The following is a 15,928-nucleotide window of genomic DNA, read 5'->3' on the forward strand; positions in this document are numbered from 1 at the left end:
ACTTTTTTCTGCTGCAGCAATGTTGGAATGAAAGCCTTTCTGCATTCATCTCAGTATGTGGCCACGCCACGCCACGCCACGCCACACCACACCACACCACGCCACGCCACACCACGCCACGCCACGCCACGCCACGCCACGCCACACCACGCCACGCCACGCCACACCACGCCACACCACGCCACGCCACACCACGCCACACCACGCCACGCCACACGCCGCATTGATGCAGTCATTCCTGCAAAAGGAGTATTGAGTGTATCTTTTGATTTTCATGAGATAAGCCATAATCATCCAAATTTAAACCAAAAAATGCTTGACATATTTCACTTTATGTGTAATGAATCTAGAATATATGAAAGTTTCACTTTTTGAATTAAATCATGAAAAAAAAAAACTTTTCCATGATATTATTTTTTAGATGCACCTGTACTCTGGTCTCCCTTCAAGCTGTGTCAGATCGTTGAAATGACTTATGATTGGTATTGTGTCATTATCCTAACCTCTTCCAAGTATTTTCCTATTGACTTTCATCTCCTGTGTTTTTTGGAGTCCAGTACTGATTTTTTTTTTCTTGCTTCCCAGGAATCCTGAGTTCCTGCCTGACAGCCCGCACCACATTTTGTTAATAAATCCTTTGGGTTTGTTCAACCACCAACAAGTGTCTGCATTTTGACTTCCACCTGGGTCGTGCTAACAGGCCTACCTTGCTCTTGCTGAACAGGGCCTTCTTCCTGAAGGAGAAGAGAACCACATCTCGGTAGTCTGCGGGGTGTTTGACGGACAGCTCGTCGGCGCGGTACTGCAGCACGCGCGACGTCTTGTTGATGATCCAGTACGGGCTGAAGACAGACAGCAGCAGGCGGCCGTGCGCTCTCGTCACGTGCACGCTCACGTCGGCCGTCAGCCGGGGGTCCGAGTCGCAGGTGAAGGAGACGGGGAAGAACTCGGGCAGGTCCGGGTCCACGCGCACGTGGCCGTGCCAGTCCCGGCCCTGGTACTGAGCCAGCACCAGCTCCATCATCTCTCCAGAGATACGAGCGTTCAGGATGTCAGAGGAGCTGCCCTCCTGCAGCTCATAGAACTCTGCTGAACCCTGGGGAGGCGATTATAAAAACACTAACCCTTAGATTTACACATCAGAGTCAATTAGAATAGTTTCAATTAACTCACTACGGAAGTCCAGAGAGGCAAGTTGTTGTACATATAAAATCAATTACAAAAAATACAATATAATCATCATTGAATGTGAAGGAGAATTGCCTAAAAACCCTCCAGGAACTTAAGTGTGGCATTCTCCAGGTAGCATATTATTATAATAAATACTAAGTGAGAAAACAAAACAAATCTAGGAAATTCTGAGCTTAATATTAATATTAATTATTAAATAAGTACCTATTACAAAGGCAAACCTGGCAAAAAAATAAATTTAGAAAAATGATCCTGGCAAAAACCTTTCCCCACCTGTTCTTAACTCATAAACACAGGAGAGAAAACTATTCAGATCAGACTTGGCAGTATGTGTGGTGAGCGTACCTCCAGCAGGTAGCGCAGCGTGTAGGGCAGCAGGTTGCGCAGCGTGGCCAGAGGGTGCAGGTGGATGATGTAGGCGGGGTCCCAGTCCTCCTCTCTGGTGGTGGTGATGTGCTGCAGGCTGTCAGGCTGCGCCAGCGTGTTGAGGCTCAGAGGCAGGAAGCTGCTGTCTGTGGCCGGGCAGCGCAGCACAGAGCGCACCTCAGAGCTGCGGTGCACCTGCTCCTTCCACGACACGCAGGTGGAGGAGGCTCCGTAGAGCCCCTCCAGATGGCCTGCCGGGCGCACAAACAGCTGGGCCCTGGGGAGGGGAGGGTGTAGGCAGAGGTCACCCATACTGAATAAAATCAATCAATCAATCAATCAATCAATACTCACTAACGCCTGCCTGCAGGGCTGCAAGGCTAAAGCCCATGGTACACCAATCAAATGTCCTACAACGGAAAATGTCTCCAAACAAGGACAGACAGCCATGGCACACCAAACAAACATCTGTGTTTCTTTCATGTGCCATGGACTTAAAACTGTCTGAAGCAGGCAGAAAACATTTCTGTCTGCTGGACACAAAAGTTGAGGATTTACGGTCTGCTTTACAGTTTCACCTGGAAACAAATACATATACATATACATATACAGATCCTTTCCAAAAAAATATATATATCATGAAAAGTTATTTTTTTTCCATAATTCCTTTCAAAAAGTGAAACTTTCATAGATTATAGATTCATTACACACACAGTGAAATATTTCTAGCCTTTATTTGTTTCATTTTTCATAATTTTGGCCTACAGCTCCAGAAAACCCCCCCAAACAGTATTTCAAGAAATTAGAATAGTGTGAAGAAAATCAGCAGTTACTTCTCAGTTATGACTGAGTCCAGCCTCAGTCCACTCCCTCTGAATCTCCGACAAATATTTGAATCGTCTTTGCCTGACAAACTGCTGAAGCCCACGTTCATCCATGGTATTTCCATGATATTCTAATTTTTTGGAAAGGATCTGTATATGAAGAGTTCATTTGCAAAAACAGGTATCTTCATTTGGATTTTTTATCATTTTATTTTATATATGGATGTGTTTATACTGTAATTTATTTATTTTTGGGGAATTTGTATTATCAATCATAACTCAAACATATTCATCTGATAATTTTCACATAAATCACCTCAATAATGTTTTCTATGTGCACTCCAGGGAGTATCAAACAGGTGTTGTTGTTCATTTTAAGAATGGCGTTTAACCTGTTTTTGCAAATGAACTCTTCATTTATACACATACATTTTCAAATTCTGACAAACATCTGTCATTGATCTGCACAGTATAACACAAAGTCATTCTGAACAATGAAATTCTTAGGACAAGGCAAGCAACAACTACATGTGGTTACTACAACTGCTGTTTCATGTGGGTTTATGGTCCAGAGCAAACTATGACTGGAATCTGGAACAGAACGTATTTTTGCGACGTCCGTCCGATATCCGATGTGTGAATTACATCAGTATCGGCACCCAAAACTGATATCCTGATATCCCATCACTAATCTGGATCGTACTGTATATACCTGTAGGTTTCCAAGGCGACGTGGAACTCTTTCTCGGGCTCGGCGACTCCGAGCGTCAGCAGGCTGCTGGAGGACGGACAGTACTTCAGGATGGAGAAGGGCACCGAGAAATGATTCTTTATCTGGAAGCAGAGGCAGAGGTCTCAGCAGAATTATTATCCTCAATGCATTCCAGAGAACTGAGTACATCACATTCACCTGAGAAAGTATATCAAACTATAACTAAACAGCGAACATGAATGACTGAAGTGTTACAAATTGAACTAGAGGGTATACCTCCGCCGCGGCCTGTTACGCCCCCTTGTGGCTAGTGGGCGTGGAAAGTTAATCACTTCTAAGTTGGCACATAACCAACCTTTCTGCCAAGTTTCGTGCAAATCTGTTCAGAACCTTTTGGATGACATTGGGTTTGATAGCCCTGTGGCCTTTAAGGGTTAAAGTGAAGCAGACTGAACCGACCTGCAGCGGCGAGCGGACGGTGATGACCTTGTTCCCCTGGATGGCGTCGACCTGGAGCACCACGGACACGGCCTGCTGCAGCTGCGCCCCGCGCACGTTATACAGCCGCCGGCCCGGCTTGTCCAGAGCGATGTTACAGATCTCACTGTAACCTGAAGGAACTAGGGGGAGGACACAACATATTTTACCTGTTTAAATAAAGGTAAAGGTAAAAAAAATAAAAATGTATTCACATATAAAGATGTATTTATAGAGGGAGGCGCACACAGACTCCCACCTCAGCCTCCTTCACTTCCTCAACAAAATGGATCACCGGATTTGATTTATCTCTCGCCTCTCAAGGCTTCCATAATAGAGCAGCGCAAGGATGACTATTTTTGTAGACCAACCACAGAAGTCATGTACTTCCTGGTTCCGTCATCGGGAAGTCAATATAATTTATATCACATTTATATAGTAATATGACAACCACAGAAGTCATAGTCAAGTTAAGTAAATGATGAAACTGCGGCCAGATAACCTTCACAAACGTATAGACTTATATGATTTTGAAGCGTTTTCTGAAAATCTATGACCACATGTTTTCCCTACCATTATGAGGCTCAGGCGCAGCACCAAATCAGTTTTGGGCAGCACCAGTAAGCCGAATAAATGTCAAATCAATGTTGGTCCCCAGTGGCGGTCAGCAGGGCACAGGTTTGTCTTTTTGGGTGTTGTTTATTTATTAGCTGCTGTGGCTTTTCCACATGTTTGTACACAGATATGGTCATATAATAATGGTCCAAAATGAAGTAGCCACCAAGCAGCCCCTGACGACACAGCACCTAAGCCCTCCAAAAAGCCAGGGAAAACCCTGCATCTACTGAAAGAAGTATACATGGCACTATATGTGGCGTACAAGATCCAAGTCCAGACACATTATCAGACGGGCTAGAACATGAAAAGCACTATATGTGTGTCGTGTATAAAATGAGAATGTGTATGTGAGTCTGGAGCCCACTGACTGACCGATGGTGAGGTTGAAGAGGCAGCTCTCCTGGCGCTGCAGGGTGGACAGTTTGCCCCGGGACGACGAGGCGGACGCTGAGTGCTCCAGGTCCACGCTCTGGCCCACCGCCACCTCGTGCAGCTTCCCCCGCGCCGCCGCCGCATCCACCAGACGCAGGTTGGCGCCGTGCTGCACGATAAGCGGGATCCCCAGGGCGTTCCAGATGGTGAACGGGGCTTTCTCCTTCACAGAGTAGTCGAAGGTGGAGGCCGTTCCTTCAGAGAACGCCTGGGCAAAAACAAGAATGTGTCTGTCCGGCTCCTCTCTAACTCCACAGTGATCCAGCGTACAGCCAGCTCATACATCTTTCAAAATGTGTTCTAAACGTGTTTATCATTTTTCCAACCCAGTTTAGATGAAATGCACAGACTTCTCAGTAGGAACGGTTATCTTAGCTGTTAGCACAAATGTGTTGCTGTTTCTAGCGGCCGGAAAAACGGTTATTGCAGCTTGCAATACCCCTCTCTACCTGAGCATTGTGGGTCAGTGTTGAGGTTGAGGCTTACCTTGGAGGTTGGTGAAGACCTTGAGGAGGAGTCTTACCTTGGAGAGTTTGGTGAAGATGTTGAGGTAGAGTCTTACCTTTGAGAGGTTGGTAAAGACTTTGAGGTAGTCTTACCTTGGAGAGGTTGGTGAAGACCTTGAGGTGGAGCCTTACCTTAGAGAGGTTGGTGAAGACATTGAGGTAGAGTCTTACCATAGGGCTGGGCGATATGGCCTCTAAAGAATATCGCGATGTTTTTCGGCTATATCGCGATACACGATATATATCTCGATATTTTTGAAATCTCTCATAAATGCTCAATTTAACCCTTCAGGGTTCATACACATTTTGACCAATGGATTTCCATGACTTTTCCATAAGTTCTTAACCTGTATTTTATGCACACCTGGGGTAAAAAATAAGAAGAAAGGGCAGATAGTGAGCAAAGATGGATGATTTAATATTCCATAGCTCTGACCTACGCAAATCTGACATCACTATTCTGATATAGCCTAATATGATTGTTTTAGTAAAGTGTATCACTCAATAGTCGATACAAAAAATAATGGCTTTTATAGAACCGAAAGCCTAGCTGCTTAGTCTGCAGATAAAACATAAAAAATTACATTTAGACTCTTATTGGCATGACGGCAACATATGTGCGCATTCGTTTTCCTGATAGATCATGACAGCCCTGCAGCTAGCTACGTTAGCTTGCATGTAACGTTAACGTTAGTTGCTTTTGGAGACCGGAGACACAAACCCTGGACGTTTAATTTTGAGTAATGCATGAGGTTCTCTATGGTTTACGCCAGCTCTGGGAGTATGAAGTGCTTTAAATGCGGGGATTTTGGTCACAATAAGCTTGTGGAGCGCTGCTTGCTCTAGGTAGCCACAACCAGCTAGCTAACGTTAGCCCCCATCACAACAGCTAACGTTAACGCCAAACAAATCCGCTGCCTCCTCCCCACGTTGGTTTAGCGTAACGCCAGCTCAGACTTTCCCCTAATCTCAGAAACCTTGCGGGACATGTATTGCAAATCGCAATAGTGGTTGTTTTGTTATAATTTAACTGTCAACAGCCACAGTGGAGGCGGCCATGTTTCGCTAGCTGCGCCTCCTTGGGTTGGTGCGGACCATAGGTGCGGACGCGTGATTTCGAATCGCACATAGGTTAAGGACGGGTGTGTCTGACGCGGTTTGACGCGTTTGACGTATCCATGTGATTCCCCCTCCCTTCCTGAGTGTGACAGAGATCTCCCTTGAGAGAGAGAGCTGACAAGAGGAAACGTGAAGCGAGTCATGCCGGCGGCTTAAGTTATAAACAATGCGTGACAATTATACTCGAATGTTCGCGATATAGTCATTTCTACATCTCACGTGGCACAAGCCGTGATACATCGAGTATATTCGATATATCGCCCAGCCCTATCTTACCATGGAGGTTGGTGAAGACGTTCAGGTAGGGCCTTACCCTGGAGCTGGAGGTTGGTGAAGACGTTGAGGTAGAGAGTCTTACCTTGGAGAGGTTGGTGAAGACGTTGAGGCAGGACTGTGACACAGTGATGTTCATGGTGTCTTTGGAGCAGATGGTGATGGCAGTGCGAGGTTCAGGGAGAACGATGAAGTCGTCTCCAGGAACTGGACTCTTGTCCTGGACCGGGTTGTTCTTCATCTGCAGGACCAAACATATCAGACACTGTGTCAGATCCACACTCAGTTTGGACACAAAGAATGCAGAATAATTCACCCAGATCAAGAGTGAAGACATGGAATGCCTTAATATAGACCTTTATACAGTATAAAGCAGTGTGTTTGTGTCAGTGTGTGTTGTGTCAGCAGTCTCTAACACTGCTGTCTGTCTCCACAGTGTTAGCTTAAACAGACACAGTGTTAGTGCTGCTAGCGGAAACAGAAGCTAACTGCTAACAGTCTCACCTCCAGCATGAGGTTCCACCTGCGTTTCCCGCCATCCACTCTCTCTATCAGTGGCTCCCAGACTGCATGGCTCTCATTAAAGTAGTTTACCTGCAGACACACAGGACATATTATTATATCATTATTTATACATTCAACTTCTGGATTGCTGACAAGACTGTTAGGATCAAGATCAGGGGCGGACTGGGATCATAATTCAGGCCGGGCATTAGTTACCAAGCAGGCCAGGCCGACATGGGCCGATGTGCGCTTGAAAAACTTGGGCTGTTTGAAGCCCAATTTGGCCCGTTTGAAGCCCAATTTGGGTCATTTGAAGCAAGATTTAGTGAATATAACGCTAATGCGATGATACATGTTACCTATTTGTTCACAAATAGAAACATCAACATAGCCTAGATAACTGCAAGTATAATATGAAGAAGTAAAACCAAAAACATGCCTCTGTCCAAACGCTTCACAGCAAACTTAATTTCAGGAAGAGTGATCAGATCGGGCATACTGCGTTATTCTCCACAGGCTTAAGAACTACACGTCATAACAATAATAATAAACATATTGACATATTCTCAGTTTCATTAAACATCTTCCTGTTTAAGCAAGCCCCTAACATTAAAGACATGGTAGTGTGTTCTGCTCAAGCCCCAACCTTTGCTTCTGAAAAATTAGGCCAACAATGGTTTTAGTCTCTATAGCCTATAGCCAAGTGTTGAGCAATGCAAAACTCAAGGCTCCAACACAAGAGTCCAGAAATGAATGAGTGACATCACGGTGGCTCTTTTTTTGCAGGCCAGGCCAGGCCAGGCCACCGGGCATCGACCCGACGTGCCCGATTATGCAGTCCGCCTGATCAAGATGAGAACAACATTGTTTATTACAAGGCTTTGTTGAATATCAATCAACAAACTACTTTTTTTCACTTTTGTGTCTTTATCATGCAATCAAACAGAATAGGTTTGAGAGCAACACTGCAATATTTCTTTTTATTTCAAGTAAAAGAAGTGATTAAAATATATTAATGTGATGTATTAAATAATGCAAATCCATCTCATGTCACATGATGACGCATCATGAGTGAACTAACAATGGCTGCGCAGCCCGATTCACTGCCCGGGTATTTCCGAGTCAGTAAAATGTGAGTGATCCCCACAGTCACCTCCAGCGTCATGTCTGCGTTTAGGTGCAGCAGGGAGGACCAGTTCCTGGCCGAGCCGCTGAAGGAAGACTCAGCCAGCAGCAACGGGACGGTCCTGTGGCCCAGCCCCGAGTCCAGAGTCACCTGGACCACCTGTCAAAGACAACACACACGTTACACAGAGCATACTGAACTACACAGACCTGAGTCTAAAGTCACCTGGACCACCTGTCAAAGACAACACACACGTTACACAGAGCATACTGAACTACACAGGCCTGAGTCCACAGTCACCTGGACCACCTGTCAAAGACAACACACACGTTACACAGAGCATACTGAACTACACAGGCCCGAGTCTAAAGTCACCTGGACCACCTGTCAAAGACAACACACACGTTACACAGAGCATACTGAACTACACAGGCCTGAGTCTAAAGTCACCTGGACCACCTGTCAAAGACAACACACACGTTACACAGAGCATACTGAACTACACAGGCCTGAGTCCAGAGACACCTGGACCACCTGTCAAAGACAACACACACGTTACACAGAGCATACTGAACTACACAGGCCCGAGTCTAAAGTCACCTGGACCACCTGTCAAAGACAACACACACGTTACACAGAGCATACTGAACTACACAGGCCTGAGTCCAGAGTCACCTGGACCACCTGTCAAAGATAACACACATGTTACACAGAGCATACTGAACTACACAGGCCTGAGTCCAGAGTCACCTGGACCACCTGTCAAAGACAACACACACGTTACACAGAGCATACTGAACTACACAGACCTGAGTCTAAAGTCACCTGGACCACCTGTCAAAGACAACACACACGTTACACAGAGCATACTGAACTACACAGGCCTGAGTCCACAGTCACCTGGACCACCTGTCAAAGACAACACACACGTTACACAGAGCATACTGAACTACACAGGCCCGAGTCTAAAGTCACCTGGACCACCTGTCAAAGACAACACACACGTTACACAGAGCATACTGAACTACACAGGCCTGAGTCTAAAGTCACCTGGACCACCTGTCAAAGACAACACACACGTTACACAGAGCATACTGAACTACACAGGCCTGAGTCCAGAGACACCTGGACCACCTGTCAAAGACAACACACACGTTACACAGAGCATACTGAACTACACAGGCCTGAGTCCAGAGTCACCTGGACCACCTGTCAAAGATAACACACATGTTACACAGAGCATACTGAACTACACAGGCCTGAGTCCAGAGTCACCTGGACCACCTGTCAAAGACAACACACACGTTACACAGAGCATACTGAACTCCACAGGCCTGAGTCTAAAGTCACCTGGACCACCTGTCAAAGACAACACACACGTTACACAGAGCATACTGAACTCCACAGGCCTGAGTCTAAAGTCACCTGGACCACCTGTCAAAGACAACACACACGTTACACAGAGCATACTGAACTACACAGGCCTGAGTCCAGAGACACCTGGACCACCTGTCAAAGACAACACACACGTTACACAGATTATACTGAACTACACAGGCCTGAGTCTAAAGTCACCTGGACCACCTGTCAAAGACAACACACACGTTACACAGAGCATACTGAACTACACAGGCCTGAGTCCAGAGTCACCTGGACCACCTGTCAAAGACAACACACACGTTACACAGAGCATACTGAACTACACAGGCCTGAGTCCAGAGACACCTGGACCACCTGTCAAAGACAACACACACATTACACAGAGCATACTGAACTACACAGGCCTGAGTCCACAGTCACCTGGACCACCTGTCAAAGACAACACACACGTTACACAGAGCATACTGAACTACACAGGCCTGAGTCTAAAGTCACCTGGACCACCTGTCAAAGACAACACACACGTTACACAGAGCATACTGAACTACACAGGCCTGAGTCTAAAGTCACCTGGACCACCTGCCAAAGACAACACACACGTTACACAGAGCATACTGAACTACACAGGCCTGAGTCTAAAGTCACCTGGACCACCTGTCAAAGACAACACACACGTTACACAGAGCATACTGAACTACACAGACCTGAGTCCACAGTCACCTGGACCACCTGTCAAAGACAACACACACGTTACACAGAGCATACTGAACTACACAGGCCTGAGTCTAAAGTCACCTGGACCACCTGTCAAAGACAACACACACGTTACACAGAGCATACTGAACTACACAGGCCTGAGTCCAGAGTCACCTGGACCACCTGTCAAAGACAACACACACGTTACACAGAGCATACTGAACTACACAGGCCTGAGTCCAGAGTCACCTGGACTCTGTGTTGTAGTACTTGTAGTCCAGGACTCAGACCCAAAGTCCAATTTTCAGGAGTCGTGATTCGACTTGCACTTGAGGCACTGATGACTCAAGCATTCATGCATTTGGACTCGGACGTTGGAGACAAGGACTCGCCGGTCGGACTTGTTAACTGATAAAGACCGTTTTTTGTCAATTAAGCATCGATGGGAGTGAGCGCTGATCGCCTCGTGTCGCGATGTCGCCACTGAGGACTCAAGAGGATATAAACGTGGCACCTTGACGTCGACGGCGAAGCTCTCTCCCTGGTTGCGTGCGTCCGGCTCGGTGAAGCTCTCCGTGGCCTCGGTGGCCTGGTCCACCCCCAGGAACCAGTAGTTACAGGCGTAGATGTTCATGACAGACCACAGGTCTGTGACGCCGGGCCGCGCCTCCTGGCTCTGCTCGCTCTGAGGCTTGGCCGTCATGGCCGCCGTTATCGTCATCACCGTGTTCAAGATGACCGGAGAGATCTGCAGCAGAGGAGTTCACAGGAGTTAACCTCAAAGGTTCTGCCACACAGCAGCTTTCTCTCATCCTGCTCTCTGGGTGAAGGTTGTTCATCTTTCCTAAGGAGTTGATGGTCTCAATCACTAGTTTCAAGTCTTCTTCAATACAGCATGATGTTCATTTAGTAAATTATGGTCCCTAGAAGATAAAGTGGACAACACTTTTGTCCAAATTCACATCACTTCTGTCTCCAAATAACCAAGATGGCGACGGTGAAAATGCTAACCTCCAGACTTCCAAACGCAAGTCTAAAAACCAATAGGTGATGATGTCACGGTAGCTTTTTATACAGTCTATAGTAGGGCTGTGCGATTTTGCCTAAAACTAAAATTGACGATTTTTTCTCTCAAAACTCGATTTTCGATTTCGATTTATTATACTATTATACTTCTCTAAACATTTGTTGCCCTGCAGAGCTCTTTTCCCCCCTTTTTTCCATAATTGACAATTTACGCTTTTACTCTGAAGGTAGAACAACTCAACTTCCTGTTTTAGCTTGCCGCTGCTATGCTTAACTTCCTGGCTGTTGCTTGCTAACTTGACACTGGTGGATTTGCGTGTTCCTCCGTGAGATAATTATATTAGTGTCTAAGCGACCACCCGTGCTCGGAGTTATATCTGTACTAGAATAACACAAAGTCACAACAGGAATGCGTGGAACTGCGATAGCAGTTAGGGGGAAATTCAGACACACAGGGACAGGTGAGTCAGCTGAGGCAGCCATGAATACAGCCAATCTATCAGTACTCGGTGGCCTCACGTGTTGTTTTGTTATTATGTGAACTGGCAACGTTTCATCGTCCGGTGATAATGTCTGTGTTCGTGTGCGCGCGTGAGTGTGTTGTGGCAATCGTTATCTTGTAGGCTACAGCCTGCAGTGCAACAAGCTGCTTTTTGGTCGGAGGTGTTGAAATAAGTCCATTGCGCTGCTGTTTTTAGTAGCCAGTATCACAGCCTCTAGAGAGACTTTACAGCTGGGAGAATGGACAAGTAGCAGCATGCGTACATGAGAGAGAGCCGCCCCGCGTAACGTACTTACCCTAGTTAAAGTGAAAATTAAATTTAAAATTAAAAAATTTAATTAAAAAAAAAAAAAAAAAAAAAAAAAAGATTTTTCGATTTTCATTTTTTTAACATCGTCCTAACTAATTACCGGTAATTCGATTACGATTCAAAATCGATTAATCGCACAGCCCTAGTCTATAGCTATTTTCACACATGAACTCCGGATCAGGTGAGGGTTGCTCCCCACCACTGAGCCTGCCCCGGATGATACGTGAAGTGTACCCTTTCACACATGAGGCATGTTGCATTCACACATGAGTAGCACCTCCGCAGATTTTGTAAAGTAGAGAGGGGGCGGGGCGGGGGTGGGGGAATTTGGGCATGACCACACAATGGGGAGTTGTGAAAACTAAAAATACATAATGGGCGATAACTGCCTAACGTTCACGGCATATAATCGTTTGCGCATAACGTTAGTAAGTAATTCATTAAACAACCCTACAACTCACGCCCAGGTGCATCGATTTCCTCGAGTCGCAAGCACTACAAACAAAACAGGTCTGCTATGTTCAGTCCTAAAATGCATCAAACCTACTAGAATTATACAGAATACAGGAAGCTAGACGTTTTTACCTTCAAAATAAAATAAATGTTGTATTACTTAGTAACAAAAAATCAGAATGTCTGTGACTTTTCGAAGGGAGCAGATATTCTTCCAGTTTATCTCCATTCTGTATCTTTCGAAACACACACAAAAAACATTACACGTGCATTTACTTTATTTAATTGCCATTATTGCGAAGGTTATACCCGGAAGTTTTCGTTTTATACTGCCTGACTTGACGCTACTTGGAATTTGCGGTTCTGCCATTGAATCTTCACAAACGCTGTGTAAACGTTAAATCAAAGACATGAACGCAACCAGATCCAGATACCCTACCTAGCGATGTCCAATACTGGGAAGCGGGACGACTCTCGCGTCCAAAAATGCTTATTAAATGGGTGTGCTGTGCGAAGCAGACATGAAATCAGATCAGAGCCATGAGCCTTTCAATCCAGCAATCCAGCAACATGTTGGCTGTCGCACATGGAGCAGGTTTGAGCTGGCATGTGTTTTTTGCTCGCTCATTCACATCGACTATTTATATAATAATATAATCTGTCACGATGTCTCTGTCCTCATGCACTCACGAGCTGACTACTTCACGGAGCTCTGGAAGGGGGGGGGGGACAATCCGCCCCTGTGTGTACCCTGAGCCCAAGACTTCCCTCCGGCTAGGAGGGGGCTCCGCGGGAGCGCGCATGAGCCCCGAAAATCTGTTCACACATGACAGCCATCCGCATGGCCTCTAGATAACTCCTGAATTCCAAGCATGTGTGAAAGCAGCATACGTTTAATTTACATGTTACTACAAACTATAACAAACACCAGGAGTTTACCCATATCCAACGTTGTTTTTACTCCTGGCCTTTGTTTCATTATCAGTTATTTTAAATGACTACTGGCCACTTTTGGAGGAAATACATCTATCCATCTATCTATCTATACATACTATCATACATATAAATAAGATCAATTTCAGCTGAAAGTACCTTGACGAAGACTTCCTCCACTGTCACAAAGCCGGTCAGTGGTTGGTTGGGCTGGCTTTTGGTTTCCAAAGCGACTGAGCAAGGCCTCAACACCTATTGGCAAAGAATGACATTTCTATCAGTCATTATAAAATGGGTACCTCAAATCAAGCAATCTGATTGGTTCACAGCCATTGTATAATTCCAGTAACCGAGTTCAATAACCCATGGCCATGGGTTATTGGTTACCATGGCAACTCTCTTACTAAATGGCAGTGCTGCGCTCGAGACAAACAGCTTTCTCCTGATCTGCTGTATGGAGGGTCACTAGTCGTCATTATGGACGCATGATGGCGCAACTCTCTTACTAAAAGTACCTCAAAAACAAAATGGCGGAGACAACTTTCAGATCCTTGTGAATCGATCTTCGCTTATAACTTTACTAATACTTCGCAGAAAATGATGATTTGTACAAGAATAGACGCGGGCTGAACGCCTCTCTCGCGCGCCCTCACTCTTAACCCCGCATTTCTAAATAAGACGTAACGTTACTTGGTCAGCATACGGCTCTGGTGTCGGGCTTTGGAAAAGCTCTCAGCCAAGCGCCAGGATTGGCCAATGTCGACTTCAGTCTCCAGAACGATCCAATCAAATCACCCGCACGTCTATCTTCTTGCTAGAGGTCCCGCCTTACAGTATTGTTTCAACTGACTCTATCAGAATAAAATGCCAGTCGGACTTATAGTATTATTATTATTATATTATTATACTTGGAACCCTTTTATAAAAGCAATATAGCACTCGAGCAGCGTGTGTTGTGAAATATATCACACTGATAAGCTGTTATCCCACTCGGCCTGCGGCCTCGTGGGATAACAGCTTATCAGTGTGATATATTCATCACAACACACTAGCTCTCGTGATATATTGCTTAAATATACTATTGGATTTGCAAAGTAACATAACTCTTTGACTGCATAATAAAGTAGAGCAGGAATGACGTATTGTTGTAGGTTAACCCAGAAGTTAGCATTGTGCTGGTTCCCTCGTCTGGAAGCCAATGGCATTTTTCTATAGGGATTTTTGGTTCGGTGCCTGAAATAAGATCTGTGGTTAACAAAAGTTAAGCGCAGACGTTATTTCAGTTATTTAAAGGTCCCAATTCGTGCAGCTGTAACCTCTTAAAAACGTGTGTCTCTGGTCCATAAAACATGATTCTGGATTAATTTGTCGAAAATATAGCAACCCCGTTTGTTGTGACGGAGTTCTCACTTCCTCATCTCGTCGCTTCCCAAGAACGGTCTGTTTCTATAATATATTCAGAACTAACAGTTCCCATTGGCCGCTGAGGGAGAGCCCGCCCCAGGCTCCCAGCGGCCAATCAGATTAGCGTCTGTGGACCAGCACGCTAGGTTGCGAGTTATCGTTAACTTAACGGTTACTACGCTAAAGAGGACATCTCAAAATGCCTAGACTTACCGAATGCACCTCTGCAGTTGCTGGATCACGTACAGTTGGCGTCGCTCCAGCTAGAAGTGTTAATTTTGTGGCTATAGACAAAATGGTGCAGGTAGCTTGTGTGAGAGAGACCCGCGCAGTATGCGTGAGGAAGCTTGTGACGTCCCAAATCCCCGTCCGGGCAAACGAAGCGTTTGGGGGTGTGGCTTGGAGGAGACTGCAGGGGGAAGCTGGATAAGGACAAATCCAACTGTGGCAGTTCTGAGCTTGTGACCACTCATTACAGGGAGGGCTGACAGCAGTATATATGCATTTACAAGTAAAAACAGCTTTTGCACGGAATGGGACCTTTAAACAAAATCCCCATAGAAAAACGCCATTGACTTCCAGACGGGTTTTAGGACTCCATAAAGACAGAGAAATAACTCCATATGTCTCACGTGGTGATGACCTTGTGCTCTGTGTGTGTGCGTGGGTGAGTGCGTGTGTGTGTCTCTGTGTGTGTGTGTGTGCCGGTACGTGAGTGTGTGTGTGCGTGCATGTGTGTGGCGTGTGCGTCTCACGGTGGTGATGCCTTTATGCTCTGGGCTGTGGAGGAAGGGGCAGGCCAGGAGGCGGAGCTCCCTGAGGTTGGCCATCATGCTGTGGGCTCCGCCCTCCTCCGTCAGGCTGACGTCACACTGGAAGGAGGCCACCAGCGAGGGGGCGTCGGCCCGCAGCAGGTCAGCCACGAACACCACCTCCGGGTCGACCACGACCGCCCGCAGCCGCGTCCGCTTCCACTGCTGCTCAGGGGCTGAACATTCAAAATCGGTGAGATGAAAAAGTCAATTGCGATGCTTTCCCCCCCAAACTGGCATTGGTGTCTTACTGGCGTTGGAGGC

The 15,928-nt window shown here is 46.1% G+C and overlaps 1 pseudogene across 1 annotated transcript in view; it reads right to left on the minus strand.

Annotated features, from left to right (window-relative positions):
• Window positions 1-15,928, minus strand: part of LOC310791595 (intermembrane lipid transfer protein VPS13C-like) — a 141,799-nt pseudogene that overhangs the window by 80,608 nt on the left and 45,263 nt on the right. The window contains exons 26-36 of the transcript in view: window positions 15,608-15,840; window positions 13,608-13,700; window positions 10,739-10,972; window positions 8,176-8,307; window positions 7,023-7,112; window positions 6,604-6,759; window positions 4,561-4,828; window positions 3,553-3,713; window positions 3,094-3,215; window positions 1,537-1,834; window positions 707-1,096 (exon numbers count right to left, since the gene is read on the minus strand). The product of the transcript in view is annotated as an intermembrane lipid transfer protein VPS13C-like (transcript). The remainder of the gene's footprint in view (window positions 1-706; window positions 1,097-1,536; window positions 1,835-3,093; window positions 3,216-3,552; window positions 3,714-4,560; window positions 4,829-6,603; window positions 6,760-7,022; window positions 7,113-8,175; window positions 8,308-10,738; window positions 10,973-13,607; window positions 13,701-15,607; window positions 15,841-15,928) is intronic.

The sequence above is a fragment of the Poromitra crassiceps genome (genome assembly GCF_964638095.1).
Source record: "Poromitra crassiceps genome assembly, chromosome: 16".
Taxonomy (NCBI): Eukaryota; Metazoa; Chordata; class Actinopteri; order Beryciformes; family Melamphaidae; genus Poromitra; species Poromitra crassiceps.